At 57.1% G+C, this 15,694-nt stretch overlaps 1 protein-coding gene and 1 long non-coding RNA gene across 13 annotated transcripts in view; one reads left to right on the top strand and one right to left on the bottom strand.

The window, feature by feature from the left end:
- ATP2B2 (ATPase plasma membrane Ca2+ transporting 2) overlaps positions 1–15,694 on the bottom strand; it is a 351,712-nt gene that overhangs the window by 157,508 nt on the left and 178,510 nt on the right. For 8 of the 12 annotated variants that reach the window (XM_030840819.2, XM_060307763.1, XM_060307764.1 and 5 more), the window contains exon 1: positions 3,419–3,550. The exons of the other annotated variants lie outside the window; for them this stretch is intronic. The gene's annotated coding sequence lies outside the window, so the exon portion shown is untranslated. Of the gene's footprint in view, positions 1–3,418; positions 3,551–15,694 lie in introns of those variants that run through there. 12 annotated transcript variants of the gene reach the window in all.
- LOC132598094 (uncharacterized) lies at positions 3,760–14,781 on the top strand. Its single transcript, XR_009565796.1, has 5 exons — positions 3,760–3,890; positions 4,136–4,344; positions 9,650–9,879; positions 12,505–12,582; positions 14,217–14,781. It is a non-coding gene; the product is annotated as an uncharacterized lncRNA (long non-coding RNA).

The raw sequence follows: 15,694 nt of genomic DNA, 5'->3' as shown, positions 1-15,694 counted from the left end.
CCAGGTGATTCCTTAAGTGCAGTCGTGCTTGAGACTCACGGACCTAGAAGTTCCCATCCTTGCTCCCCCTCGTGACCTTGGCCCATCGCAGCACCAAGGTGCTCTGCTGCCCTGGCTCCCAGCCCTGACGCCAGTCACAGCTCTGTGCACAGTCCTCTACAGGAGTCCAGGGCCCCGGCCACTGTGGGCTAAGGCAGGGCAGGGACAGGTCTACCCTGGTCACACACGAGGACACTGAGGAGCAGAGAGACAAAGCGACTTGCCCAAGGTCACACAGCTGGCCAGGAGCAGAGCCTGGGTCTGGCGTAAGCATCCTTTTAACTTGGACTCAAACATCTGGGGGAAACCAGGGGCCCAAACAGGCCTTTGCTGCTGCATGCCTGGGACCTGAGACGGGCTAGCAAGACTCCCCACTCTCCCTAGAGTACAGTATGACCTTGGACAAGTCCCTTCCCCTGGCTGGGCCTCAGTTTCCCTCTTCTCATTGGGTCTGGGCCAGGGAACTTTAGAGCGCACAGTCTGCTTGGCTTTCTAGGTGCTGTCAATTCCATGGGGTCCTGGGATGGCAGAACTGTCTGGCTGCCTAGGACAAGGCCACGCCTGCCTGTGGAGGGCTCCGCCTTCACCCACAGGAGACCCTCTGGACCCTTTCTTGGAGCCTCACCCCCAAATCCTAAGTTCTTGGCCTACTGGTGCTCAGGAAGTTGGCACCCCAAATTGGAGCTGGCCTCACCCAGGAGGGGAAAGGAGGAGAGGGTCCAGGAGGGCAGGCAGGGAGCCTGACGGCCTGGCTTCCAACCCATCTCTGACACGTTCCAGCTGTGTGACCTTGGGTAAGTGTCTTCACTTCTCTGCACAGCTTCCGCATCTGGGGCGTGAGAATAATGAGGCTATGAGAGGCCCCACTGAAGCGACGCACGCAGAGTCATCAGCTCAGCGAATGCTAGAGGGCTCATTATCATCTACCCCTGCCCCTTGACCCGCACCTGTGCTGGGCAGGGAGCAGTGGGGTGGGGGTAGTGGGAAAACAGCGGGAAGGGACCAGCCACGGGCAGCTTTTCTGACCTTCGGTTTGAAGAGGACTTTGGAGGCTGCTGGAGGCATCCCAGGCCCCAGCTTTCTGAGACCCCACAGCCATGTGCCGGTTTTCTGGTGCCAGAGAAGGGGGTGGTGGGGCTAGTCCAGGCTCCTGGTGGTCTGGAGCTGCCTCTAGACCGGTAGCTGGTCTGCCCTGGTGGGCAGTAGCTCCCGCCCCCTCCTCTGTTTCCTTTCCAACTCCGGGCAGCCCTCTTTGCAGAACATCAATAACCCAAGATGGCCTTGCTGAGCCCAATCGTGGCTTCCTGGGAATGAAGCCTGGCCCTCCCCTTAGGCCTGTGTGGGAGCAGGTGTCCCTCTGTCCCCACAGGCAGTTCCTGAGACGCAAGCCTCTCCCCAGCGCCTAGAGAGGCACCTTCGCTCCCACGGAGGATGCCTAGCTGCTGAGGGGCAGGTGTGCGCACAGAGCACCTGCAGAGGTGCTGCATCTGTGTGCCTGGGCTGTCTTTGTACCTGTGCAACGTACATTCACCTGTGGGCACATTCCAGCAGGCTGTGTGCCTGCCAATGCCCAGACAGGCATGCAGATGGCACTCAGGACACCACATGTGTGTGCCTGTCACTTTCACAGGGGCCAGCCCTCACATGGACGCATGCCACATTTGCGGCTGCTGCAGGGCACCGCGGTGTGCAGGCCGATTCACCCACGGGCAGCCTACTGCATTCCTGTGTTGGTGCTACATGCATGTGCGGGCATGCTGCACTCCCAGTTATGAGTGTGAGTGTGTGTGTGTGTGTGTGTGTGTGTGTGTGCGCGCGCATGCTGCATTCGTGTATATGCTGTATTTTGCAGGTGAGCAGTGGTATTTAGGAATGTGAGCTGTATTCACATGTGCTGGGTGTATCTGAGGGCATGGGCACGCCGTATGTGTGTGTGTGATTTGAACAAATACGATGCACTACTCTGTGTACTATATTTGTACATGTGCACCTGTGCAAATCTGTGGATGTATATATGCCTTGATGAGAATGGGACTGGGGGTACAAAGGTGGCTGAATAATATGGGCCATCAACCTCTTTCCTGGACCCTGCCAGCAGGGTTCCCCCAGAGCTGCAGCCCCCTCCCTGCCACTGCTCCTTCAATGAAGTTAACAGGCGGAGGCCCCCAAGGCCTGTGCCCCAAGCCCCCTCGCATTGCACACGTCAAAGCAGAATTTCTCCGGAGGGCGCCCGCCACTCCTGGAAATGCCCCAAACATCAGCTCTGCCTCCTCCCAGTGATTTGGAGAGCAATGCAGGTGAGGAAAGGAGCCCGTTCTGTGCCAGGCAAGGGGGGCTCAGAGTCACACGAAGACCCTCTGCTGGTCCAGCCTGCTGCTCACTTACCCTTCTGAAGGTCGAGCCAGGCTGGGTCTCTGGGTGGAGGCCCCCAGATCCCCGGGGCTCTTGCCTGACTGGGGCAGTCCAGCCACAGAGACCCCTTGCCACGTGACCTGGGTGAGCAGAGGACAGCCGTGGTGTGGAACGGCCACTTGGCTAGAAAGAGTGGCTGCCCATAGCAGCCCACCCTTGGGGAGTGCAGAGGCCCCTTGCTGGATTTCCCAATCTTGACCCTGCCAGGGAGCAGGGAGGAGCCCCAGGTGCCTAGGGCTCAGCCAGAGGCCACCGAGGCTGGCAGAGGAACGGGGCTTTGGGGAGAAAGTGCCAACTCCACCACCCAGCATGACCGCTACACAATGGCCCGGCCACCCCGCTCCTGCCCCTCTCCTGGCCATCTCAGGGACCGGGGGACTTGTCCATGCCACCACACACCCTGGCTGGCCTGACCCGGTGGCCCGGGGCACACAGCAGCCCACCCCACCAAGGGGACCCTCCACGGGGGCATCCTTCTGCCTCTTTCCTGGGACTCTGGCCGCAGTGGGCAGGGGGCACCCTCTGGTCCTCTGTTTCCCTGGGACGCAGCTCAGAGGGAAAAGAACCTTGCCCCACACTGTCGGCTGGCCGGCCCTTGCGTAACATCCATTAGGGGCATTTGCTGTCCAGAGGCTGCCGGAATCTGCCTGAGATCCCGGGTATCCGCCTGTCCGAGGCCCCCCTGCCCGTGTCCCCAGCGCCCCAGCCCTCCCCCCAACACACGGACCCTCACACTAGTGCCTCCCTCAGCGGCGGCTCCCAATGCAGCCTCAGCTGCTGTCAGATAAACAAGCCCGGCTCCCCCCCCCGCCCCCCCCACCCCCCGCTGCCGCCGCCGCCACCACCATCAGCGCTGAAAAAAACCAAATGAAATGAAACAAAATAAAATGGGTGAGGGAGGAAGGGGAGAGCGGAGTGGGGCGCTTTTTATTTTTTATTTCTCATGCTGGGGGATGCCGGTACTTACTTGGCTATGAAAATCGCCACAAATCCGGCACGGTTTCCAGGCGGGCAGCCCCGTAATCTCGGTGCGGCAGCTGGTGCCGCGGCTGAGCCCAGCCAGTGTGCCCGGGTCCCTCTGCAGACTGTACCATCCTGCCCGAGGAGGGGGGGGGGGCGGGGGGGGGGGGAGGCGCCGGCGCCGGCTTCTAGGAGAGCATCTCGCCCGGCAAAATGCAGTCTCCGGGGAGGCAGAGGCCGCTGCGCTGCTGGAGGCTGGAGGAGGGGGCAGGAGGACGAGGGAGGGACGCGGGGAGGCCTCATTCTGGTGGGGGGACTGGGGGAGGAGAGTGGGGGGCGTGGGGGCGTGGACCGAACCACCACGGTGTTGTTTGCGGTTTTAATTCTTCCCGTGGGATCATGAGGAACTGAAGCTGGCGGAGTCCCAGGAATACGCCCGCTCCCCCGAAGTAGGAGGGAATGTCAAGGGCATGGTGAGGGTAGGCTTGGGGCTGCGCTGGAGGGGAGGGGGGTCCTTCGAGTAGTGGAGTGGGGGTCAGTGAAAGAGAGAAGAGGATTTTGCTCAAATGGCCCTACGTCTTCCTTTACTTTCTGGGGGACCCATTCGGCTGGGCAGGGGCTCTGGTGCCCCTTCTTTTTGATCAGGACACCCCCAGACCTAGGGGGCAAAGGTCACATGAGGAGCAGTGGACTCAACACAGTCTAAACACAACTGTGGTTGCAGGATCGACGGAGCAGAGCCTGCAGCGAACTCCCTGCTGCCGTGGAAGCACAACCCCTGAACCCCTGCAGCCCCAGGGTTGGACTGTGTGCAGCCCCATCTGCCTGGGGGTTGCAGGTCTGCAGAGGACCCCCTCAAGAGGCCATTTCTCTACTCATGGGTGCCCACTGCGTATGCCTCGCACATCTACAGAATTTGCAGGGACATCTGTGGTGAGTTGCCGGGGGCTGGTGATGTCCAGAGGACCCTAGGGACCCCCAACAAGGAGTCTGCAGGAATGGGATTCCCCCACCCAGCTGCCTGCTCCTTCCTGCCTCATCTCTGGCAGACCTGCTGCCTCTTTAAATCCAGCCAGGTGGGAGGACAGCCCCAGGAACAAGGGGAGGAGGTCACAGTGGGTGAAGGGGCTCCTCTCAGATTCAGGAGGCTCCCCTCCACTGCCGTGCCCCCTCCAGGAGGGTTGCCCTGCTTGGCAGGAGGGCACTGAAGGTGGAAGGACCTTCAGGAGTATCTTGGGGCACCTGTCCGCGTGGAGGGGGTGTGTGAGGGCTGGGGGGTGCCCCAGGAGGGAGTTCCAGACTAGAGCTGCCTCCTTCCACTGCCCCCACCCCCTGACCACTTCTGAGCTGCCCGCCCAAGCGAGCGTCCCAAGCTGCCACTCCACCCCTGGGCTGGCACAGAATATCAATTTGTCTCGTTAAGCTGAAAGTCTGCACTGCACCAAAATCAGAACCTGGCCGGGCAGAGGGGCCACAGGAGGCATAGAGCCGGGAGCGCCAGTGGCAGGGCCCCTGTCAACAAGGCCACGCTGATACCCCCTTGCCCTTCATCCCCCTAACCCCACTAAGGGGTCCCCTTCTGTCTCTGGGCCAGGCAGAGTGAGATGCAGGGAGGCTGCTGAGAAGCTTAGGGTGCTGGGCACTGGGTGGCCCTGGGCTCCAGTAGGGCAGGCAGGGAAGGCACCAGGCTGGGTTCCGAGGGAGCAGCCCAGGACACCACTTAGGGAGGCTTTCATCCTCTACCGATAGCCTGCGACAGGGATCTCCCACCTTGGCCCCTTCTTGGGGGTGCAGACGGGGGACTCCACTGGCCCCTCTCCAGTCAGACTTCTAAGACAAACTCTACTTCAGGAGGGGCCAGGCCAGCCTCTGCCCTCCAACACGGGGCCAAGTAAAAGTGTCGGAGACACTGGGGTGAGGGTGAGCACAGACCGGCAGAGGGGAAAGGACCACTCCAGCTCCCATCTGTTGGAGCAACTGTCTGGGCCAGGAATCCCACCGTCATTACCGTGACATTAATGGGGGCAAAACCCTTTCCCTGTGATTACAAAACAAACAGTCCCACCAGGGGCCGGTTATGAGCTACCATCTCAGCAATGACAATCCTGTCCATGTCCGGCACACTTTTGTTCACAAAGGCCACCTGCAAAACAGTAAATCGCTTGCTTCTCACAAGTACTGCTGGAATGGCTGCTGTGAGCACCCATGTTACAGATTAGGAATCTGCGTGTGGCTCAGAGGCGTGTGGTGGCCAGCACAAAGTCCCTTGGTTGGGAAGGGGTAGACTGAACCTGTGACCCAAGCCTGAGGACTCCAAGCCCAGGGCTCCCTACATGTGAAGGCCAGCATGGCACAGGCCGCCTGGGGGCCCCAGTACTCATCCACTTGGCAGTTCTAAGTCCTGCCTGCTCACTAGCCCCTGTGAGGGGTGGGCTGGGCCTTCACCAACAGACACCAAACTCTCAGGAGCTTATGGATTTTGGTTCTCAGGATGTAAGACTAACACGGCACCTGGCTAAGCTCCCAGCTTCTTGGCATTTCAGGCCTGTGTACTTCAGCCTCTGCATCCATACCCCAAGTACAGGATATTCCCTAACTTTTGAGGCAGTCCAAACGTTAAATAGCAGAGTTTGGAAGTTTTTTCTTATGTTAGGCCTATGAACTCCTACTCATCCTTCGAAGTCCAGCTCAAATGCCCCTTCCTTGGACAGTCCTTCCTGATTCCAGCAACAGAACTAGTTCATAACTCTGGCCCAGCTCTGATCACAACATATTGTGATGGTTTCACATCTGTCTCCCTCATTGGGCTGTGACCACATCAACTCTGTCTCCAGAGTCCCAGCTCCCAGCACGTAGTGGGTGCCGCAATAAAGGCTTGAATGAAATCTGCTGCTATGTGATTTTAAGTTCAAATACCAGAACTAGAAAGACTCTTATCCAGTTCTCCCATTTTATAGTGGAGCAAACTGAGGCCTCAAGAAAAGAATGTAAGTGGCTTGCCAAGGTCATCCTTGAGGGTCGAATCTGGCCACAGACATTCGTCCCCTGCCCTGCCCCCTTTGCCTCCCCTTCCTGCAGCAGACACACCTGGGGCATCTGGCCTGTCCTTCCAGGATATGTTGGGGGCAGGAGGTACTGGACAGGCAGAGGTGTTGTGAAATCAGACAAACAATGGCCCAGTGTCGCAACTCTGGGAAGGTTGGAAACGACAGGTCAGGGTCCCTCACAGGGAAGAGGGGGAGAGAGGCAGGAGTCCAGCCAGGAGGATTACCCACAGCTTCTGCCTCCAGCATGATCTGGCTTATGGTGGACATGGCTTGAGGGTCAGGGTTGGGGGAAGATATGAGAAATAGGGCAGGGGTGAGGGGAGAGCCAGTCCAGTCATATTTCAAACAGTGTTTAGTTGCCCAGTTTTCTCCCCTTGGGGCAGATCCTGGGGCCGGAGAGAGAGGGGGAGTAGAGAGGGTCAGTCCACCCAGGCATGAGGGTGGGGAGCCTGGCCCCAGCTGATGGAGGCATTTTGCATAAGGGAGACTGATGAGGTAGGTCCAGACAGGTCTGAGGCAGGCAGAATGGAAAGCGATCCGAGGCCAGCTGTGTCCTCTCTAGATGCGGGCCCTCTGGGGCTTTTCCCCCTTGAGGGGAAGCAGGAACGAAGGCTATACCTGCCCTCACCTTGCCCAGCTCAGGGTCTTCTGAAGCCGGGCCGGGGGTCCTGGGGCAGCTGCCGTCACAGTGAGCTGCTGGCTGGGCCTCTCAGGGGATGAGAAGCTATTTCCAAAGGCCCCTCCCATCCCTGCCTTGTCTGACTTCCACTAATCACTCACGGAGAGATCGGGCTTCTTCCCATTTTGCAGGAGAAAATTGAGGCCTGGAGATTTTGAACAACTTGCTTAGGAATTACAGGGCCAGTGAGGACCAGCGAGGGCCAGAGCTGAGATTTGAGCCCAGATCTGTCCCACTCGAGCTTTAGGCTCTTCCCTCTGTCCTTGCCTCAAGCCACCCAACTCTGAGGCCCATGACTCAGGCTCTCCTAGGCCCATGACCTCGAGGGGCCACGGAATGTCTAGGGGGCTATGTGGCCCAGCTTGTCCTAAGTCTTTCCTCTACCACATTGGGGTCCTATACCCACTCCCACCGAAGTCCAAAAGTCCTTCAAGACAACCTGATCTTGGGCTGAGACAAGACAGCCCAGGTTTGCGGTCAGACAAACCTGGGTTCAAATCCTGGCTCCTTCATTTACCAGCTATGTGACTTCGGGCAAATGACTCAACCTCCCTGAGTCCCAGTTTTCTCATCTGCAAAGTGGGGACAATAATACCTATTTGGCAGGTTTGCTAGAGGAGAATGGCAGTGGTTATTCATAGAAAAAACATAGGGGTGAACTTCTTCCGAAGGCCCCTGGGAAAGGTTGGGGGAGTGGGCCTCTCCCAGCCCCTCATCCCACTGGCTTGTAATGGTTCTCAGATACCACCAGTGGGGCCTAGGCAGGGCTGGTCTCTAGGACTCTGAAGGCCCAGACAGCTCTGCTGAGACTCGAACCCAGGTCCCCGATTCCCAGCTCCTCCCACTGGGTCTTGCTCCCTCAGGAAGGAGGGTACAGGCCTGACCCCTGGCTAACTCCAGCTGCCATTCACATCGACATCCTACCGTGTGTCTCATGTGGTGTGAGCGTCACAAAATCCTGGGAGGTAGGTCCTATTTTTACCCTTCGCCCCCACCATTTTACAGATGAGGAAACTGAGGTACAGAGAGGTGAAATGATGTTGCCCAAGGTCATAGAGTAGAGGAACCGGGGCCTAAAACCAGGGCTGCGCGAGGCCCCACGCTGAGTCCAGGGACTGTCGGAGGCAGGCATAAGCCTGGGTCCAGGGAGCCACGCGGGACCTCGATTTCCCACAGGTCAGAAAACCTCAGCCCAGAGAGCCCACCCCAATCCTCCAGCGGGGCGGGGCAGGTATGTGGCTATGGCTGACTTGCCACCTCTCTGCGAGGGCAGGAATAGGGGCCAATTAGGGAGCAGGCACTTTCCCACCTGGCAGAACACAGAGCCTAGTGAGTCAAGAGCTACTCTGGGAGGACTCCCTGGGGGAGGCTGTCTTTTCCAGGCCCGAGAAACACGGTCTCATCCACGGGCGGCTAGCCCTTCAGGTTAATGCCGCCTTGTTAATGCACACGCACTTACACACTGCCCACTCCCATCCGTCCATCCTGCCTCCTCACCTCGGTCTCCCTGCTGCTCCGCCTGCCATCCTCCTCCCGTTTACCCACCCCCTGCACCCTAAGGACCTTCCTTAATTCTTCTAAACCCCTCTTTGGCTGCCCTGTGCCTTCAGCATAAAACCCAAATTCCTCACCATGACTCATGAGGCCTGGATGACTGTTCCAGACCCCTCCCCTTATCCTCTGTCCACTTTCCCTACATCAAGCCTTCCTTGCTTCTGAAACACACCCTTGCATTTCCATGCTTCTGTGTATTTGTGTGTACCGTCTACACTGCCAGGGATGGCTTGCTTCCCCACTTCTCTGCCAGGAGAACTTCTATCATCCTCCAACAATCCTTCCTCCAGGAAGCCTTCCCTGATTTCCCCTCCATCATCCCTGCCTCCCCTACTCCCCCTCAAAAGATTTGCTGCAATTAAATTTTTTATGTACATCTGTCTTGTCCATCAGTCTGGGGGGATCCTTAGGGATAGGGAACAAGTCTCATTAGCCTGTTGTGTCCCAGCACTGGGCACAGAGCCTTAATAAATATTGATTGAACCGATGAATACAGGTTTGTTGAATGAAAATGCAATTCCCCTGGTGGTTTTAAACTGGTATTTGCATCTCTCTATGGCTCTGGAAATATCCTTTGGGCTTGCTTGGAGGTCCTGATTTAAGAGTTGCTATTTCCTGAACCTGTCAATGAATGGGGCTTCCTCTGTATGCCCACCTTGGGAAGAGGAAAGGAAGACCCCCCCAACTTCACTCAGAAACCCTGTCCAGAGATGTCTCAACAGGCTCAGGATGCCTGAGCCCAGGGCTGGACTCAAGGTGAGTTAAGCAACCAGAGAGGAGCCCCTGTCCCTAAATGCTCTCTCCAAGGTACCTAGAGCCTGACATTTTACCGTCAGTAATTCATTTCTTTGGATTATTCAGTCATCAAATATTTATTCAGCCCTCACTAAATGTGAGGTACTGTGCTGGGGTCCCTATTTAACATTTGTGTGTATGTATGTGTTTTCACTCCTGCCAGAAGGCTGACTCCCTGGAGGAAGAAAAGGAGGAGGAAGGAGGAAACAGAGGGAGAGGGGACGATGAATCCAGGACTGTCAGGAGAAGAGGGAAGAAAATCTGTCATTTGCTGAGCGCCTACTATGTGCCAGACACTTAACACAAGAGATGTCATTTACTCGTCATCACCACCCCAGGAGAATTGAGTGTTCTCAGCCCTCAGTTTAAAGGAGAAGATCAAGCCCAGAGAGGGTGAGTGTCTTGCTTCAGGGCACAGAGCTGGGTGGCACAGGACTGAGCATTCAAACCTAACGCCCACTGCCCTGAAGCCTGTGATCTCTGCGGACGTCCTCCCACTGAGGAGGCTGTAGGGACCCAGCAGGGAAAGAGGACCTCCCAGGGAGGACAAGGGCAGAGGGGTGACAACTGAGATCCTACAAGCTGAGAGGCCTGCCTGCTGACTGGCAGGAGAGCCGGACACAACTGGAGTTGTGATCAGTAAGAAGTTCAGGCATGAACGTGGCCACGCCCATGGTCTGCGGCTCATCAGAACGGGAGGGAGGCTGCGGGGGCCACATCAACTGTCTGCTGAGTGTTTTCCTGGGTGCTAACACACAATGAACCTGCTATGTGGAGCAGATCACTCCTGTTTTACTGATGAAGAGACCGAGGTCTGCAGAGTGGAGGGGACAAGCCCAGGACCAAACAGCTGGAGCCAGAGTTAGAACTCAGATGTCTCCTGGAAGGCTTGCAGAGGGGCGGCAGGCTTGGGGGTTCACCCCTTATGAGGTTTCCAAGCAGCCAGGGCTCTCAGCATAACCGAAGCCCTTGACCTGTCACTCAAACCCCTGCCTCTGGGACATGAAGGGGCTCAGCTGTCTCAGTCCCTCTTTGCACCCACAGGTAGCAAGGAAGTGGGGGTGGGTGCACCAAGCTTGGGAGCTTGAGCCCGATGGACTAGCTCAAACCCTGCTCCACCCTGATGGGCTGTGTGACTTCGGGCAAATCTCTGCATCTCTCTGGCCTCAGGCTCCTCATCTGTAAAACAGGCACGGCACCATCTGCTTCCTGCCTCTCTGGCGGCTCACTTGCTCAGCAACATCCACTGATGTCCACTACTCGTCAGGCTCCTTGCTAGGTGCTGAGAATACGGCGGTGAGCAGAAGGGCTCACGGTATCCGCTCTCAGGAGGGTTTAGAGACAGTTGTGAAATGACATGAGCGCACAAACGAATGTAAATTTACCAAGGGGTCTGCGATAAAGGGGCGGAGGCCATGAGCACGTTAGGCAGAAATGTCTCTCGTGGGAGTGAGGGGGGCAGCTGGAGGTTTCCCCGAGGGGGTGGTGACTGAGCAGGAGCTCACTAGGTAAAAGGACGGGGTGGTGACAAAGGGCCTGAGGCCGGAAAGGGCATAGCCTTTCTCAGGGGGTGGAAAGGAGGCCCGGATGACTTAGACAGGGAGAGTGGGCAAGGGGCAGGAGGGGGCAGGGGCCTGTGGACCAGTTACAGAGTCCTGTCCTTATCCTGGGAATAGGAGGAACCTTAGAAGGGTGTGAAGGATTAAACAGGATGAGGAACATAAGGCCCGTGGCAAGGGCCTGCCGCAGGACAGAATTCCACAGTGCCGTGGGACAGCCGCACCACGTAACACCCACCTTCCCCAAGGAACGTGCCCATTCTACTAACCGGGATTGGGGCAGACTCTGGGCCAGGGACACGTCAGCCTCGGCTGGGAGGAAAAGCATATCCAATAGACACATACAGACTCCCAGATGTGCTGAGAGCTGAGGGGAGCCACCTGACAGAAGGAGAAACAGGCCAGGAGAGGGGAAGGGGGCCCTTGTCCCCAGGGTCGTGGGTGACTTGAGATGAGAGCTGTGGGCTCAGGACTCTCAATCCAGTGCTCCCTCCAGGGCCTTGATGGTTGCCCTGCTGGGCAGAATAGATGGTATTACTATGAATCCTAAATAGTAGTACTGAGAGGTGGTATTGGCCGAACAATTATTACATGCCAGGTACGTTTGTTCTAAGAACTTTTCGTGTTTTGGCTCATTCAATTCTCACCCCTTAAGGTAGTTCTGACTATCATCCCCATTTTATAGATGATAAAACTGAGGCACAGAGAGGTCAGGGACCTTGGCCAAGGTTGTTCAGTAAGTGGAGTTGGGATTTGAACTCAGATATCTCCTTCCTACCCTGCCAGAGGTCTGGGGAATGCTTGGGTCCCACTAGGGTGTCCAGCAAGTGGCCTACGGAAGCAGGGTAGAAGTGAGATGTGGAGTCAGAGCTGGCTGAAGAGGGAGGTGGGCAGTGGGCAATGCTGATGGCCTCCAAAGTCGTCCCCACAAAGGCATCCCACTTTTCTCCCCAGAGGGAATTCCCTTTGGGATCTGCCTGTGGAGCTGGTTTATGTGGAATCGGGGCCCGTCGGGGCTGGGAGACGCTGCCATCCCCTCTGTCAGCCTACCCTTCCGTTTTACAGATGGGGAGCCTGAGGCCTAGTCAGGCAGCCATCTGCCTTGGACACGCCACAGCTAAGCCAGGGCTGGGCTCCAGGGCAGACCTTTAACCCTATAAGAAAACTCTCCTGTCACCTCGTGGGGCTACCTGTTCAGCACCCCTCTTCATCAGATACGGCTCCAAAAGCAAGCACCTACACAGGGGCCGGGGCCACCTTCTAAGGAGACCCTGCATCAGTGGGGTCCTCTGTGCATGGGACTGCCCTCAAGGCTGGGCCAACACTCTCACTACAAGACCACTGACAGGCTGCCCTGGGAGGTGGGGTGAGTCCTGGACCAGGAGTCGGCCGGGGTGGGACCAAATGCTGTGGGGCAGGGGGCATCCTTCTCTCCTGAGCCCACCTTCCTCTCCCTCAGCTTTCCTGCCCTGTCACCGCCATGGGTCAATCTGCAGTGACAAAATACAAGAAGGAAATGGACAAGTCTTGACAAACTGTAAGTAGCTTCCTGGATAAAAGGTGCTGTTTCTTTCTGGGGGACTCGGCACAGCAGAGGAGTAGAGCAGGGGCTTGGGGATCAAAGATATGGGATTGAACCCCAGCTCTGCCACTTACTATTGAGCTAGTCATTTGGCCAATTTGAACCTCAGTTTCTACATCTGTGAAATGGAAATAATACCTGCAATTGTGAGAGTGTTGGGAGGCATGAATGAGTAACATAGGCATGTGACACATAGTAGGTGCTCAGCAAAGTCTGGCTTGCTTCTCCGTCCCTCTTCTGCAAGGTGATAACACTTTGAAGCCATAGGAAATCTGGTCTTTGATTTCAAACAAAACGAGAGAGAATCAGAAGATATCATTGGTTTACTTCTTCAGTGTGAATTGAGCACGTACTACATGCCTGGCAGTGTGGGGACTGCCTCCTGGGGCAGGACACTCAACTGCAAAGAAGCGAGGGAGGGAGGGAGGGTCTGAGGAGCCCTGGGGGTGCTGAGTGGTGCCTCTGCCCTGGGTGAGGGCTAGGTAGTGAGTGCCCCACCCATGTGGGGGTGTCTCAGACCTCTCAGAACCTCCCCCAAGGGAGGTAAGCATCTCCTCTGGGCCTTGGTCAGGACTCTCGGCCGCCAGCCCCACAGAGGGATCCCATGAACTCCTGCCTGAAAATCCAGCCCCAACTCAGGTCCTAGAACTACCTGGCTGGAGGCTGGGGGTGTGTGTGGCTGGGGTGTGGGCTCTGAACACACACACTCCTGGGTTCAAATCCAGGCTCCATAACTCACTGGCTGTGTGACCTTGGGCAAGTCACTTCACCTCTCTGAGCCTCAGTTTCTTCATCAGCACGATAGACATAATGTCTAGCTCAGAGGATTGTGCTTTGAATTAACTGAGATACTGCATGTAAAATGCTTCACCTGTCCACAGTTAATGGTAGTTTAAAACGGCACACAAGGCCCTCCTCTCTTTCCTTGAAGCAACTGGGACATAAGTATCCCTCCCTGTGTGGCTGGCGCAGCGGCAGTCTTGCCTGGGGTGCTCTGGAGTCACTCCGAGTGGCTCGTGAGAACTGATCATGTCTATGGCCATCTCACGTTGGTAGCTTGCGACCTGCCAGGGTGGGAGCACTTACACCACAGACACCGGCAAACGCTACGTATCAGGGCCCTCACCTCCCTACGAGCCGGTCTAGAACGTTCCCCAGCACACCACCGAGCCCTGGTCAGGAGCGCAAACCTGCTGCCTGGAGTCTGTTGCCTTCCGGGTCTCGGGACCTCTTCTGCCCTGGTTTCTCTCCACCTGCTCCTCCACACCTGGCCACCCTCACCCACCCCAGTGTTGGTAACCTGCCCTTGGGTCTCTCTTATTCTCTGCCACGGGGCTGGCTGAGGATAGCTGCTCTGCCCAGAGGGATTTCGGAGTCAGATGAGGTGAGCCTGGCGAGGCACAGCCCTAGAAGCCTGGTGGCCAGTTATCTTCTCTCTCCCTCGCTCCCTTTTCTGAACCCTTGTCAGCCCTCCTCTCAGCCTCCAGTATCCCAGCCACAACCTTCTCGCTCACACTCTCATCCTGAAGTTCCACGATGCCTGGCACCCACTCCTCTGACCTTTCCATGCCCACCTCTTCTTCCTCCAGCCCCATAAGGCCCATCAGCAGCCAGTGAACCACTGCGTTTGGAGACAGGTGGCCCCGAGGAGGTCCCGGCCCTGGGCCTTTCCCCTGTAACACCGAACAAGCTTCTCGGCCTTTCAGAGACTCCTCGGTAAGGATGGTGATATAAATCGGGCTCTTGCCATGGGTCAGGCACTGTGCCAACAGCTCTACCAGCCGAGCTCATCCTTGTTTCCTCACCTGCAGGATGGGGATGAGAAAACTGTCTGCCCTGGGGACTTGCACGGTGATCCCCATTAATAGCTGGGGTGAGGTTGACTCTATTTGTACAGCGCCGTGCTAATGCTGTTATTCTGCTCTGAAGGGCAATGCTTGTTGAGATCTACAATTTTTAGATGTGTTAAAGAAAAAAAACCGCCACAGGCATGTTATTTATAGTCAGCTCCGTACAGGTTTTTATCATTCTTCGCCTGCTCTGCTAAAAATAACAAATGACAAAGGTCACATCTGCTCCCACCTATGGGAGGAATCTACAAAGAATGAGGCTTTCGATTCACTGCCTGGGTGAAGTGAGAATTCCGCTGCTGCAGCCCCTGGAATTCCTCCCCAGGCTCGCTGGGAAGCTTGGGAGGCCTGCTGTGCCTCACTGGGCAGGTGAGTGGGGCCTCAGTCACCTCCTCCCCCAGCCTGGGGAGGGAGATGGCGGTGGGGCATCAGGAGATTGGGCCTTGGTTCCAGGGCTGCAGCGCCGGCCTCAGCTGCCCCGTATTCAAAGTGAGAGGGGCGGAGCCAGTAGGCACTGCGAACTTTCTCCTGACCCTAAATGCAAAGATGCCCTATTCCCTTCCCCTCCACCCTGCACCCCCGTGGACTCACTTACTGAATGTCCATCGGCCCCTGATGATGACAATTGTGCTGATGATGCGAATAATAAGGACAATGTTTGTGGAGCGCTGACGTGGGCCTTCAGGTGGAGTAAGCACGCTGACTCCGTGCACCGTCCCCCCCCCACCAACCCCAGATTAGGAAAGTTGGTGACCCCATCTGACAGATGAGGGAGGGGACGGAGCCCCGAGGGTGACAGTGCACGTACTGGCACCAGGCAGTGACGGCTCCAGAATGTGACCGGGTGTCTGCCTCCTGGGCATAGCAGGAGGACAGAAACACCCAGAGCTCGCTTTCCCCATCACCAAGGGAGCCATGGTCCCAGCTATGGTGACTCTCATGTAGGCAGGGAGTGGCCATGGATGGACAAGGGCCTAGGGCAGCCCGGAGGAGGTCCCAGCGAGGGCCTCATTTCTCCTGGTCCTTGCCAGGAAAGGGGGACAGGCACAGAGAGAGTGGAGGTGGGGTGGGGTGCCAGTGCCAGTGCCTGGCCTGTTTGGGGAGGGCGGGGCTGGGCTGTGGGCTGGGAGTGGCAGAGGCCACTGGGACCCCACGGCAAGGGGGCTGGCAGCTCGCCTGGGGACCAGAAGCCCCTACACCTCAGGAATGATGTTTGC

This window comes from Globicephala melas, chromosome 11 (assembly GCF_963455315.2).
Source record: "Globicephala melas chromosome 11, mGloMel1.2, whole genome shotgun sequence".
Classification (NCBI taxonomy): Eukaryota; Metazoa; Chordata; class Mammalia; order Artiodactyla; family Delphinidae; genus Globicephala; species Globicephala melas.
This window is presented reverse-complemented; position numbering and strand designations above follow the sequence as displayed.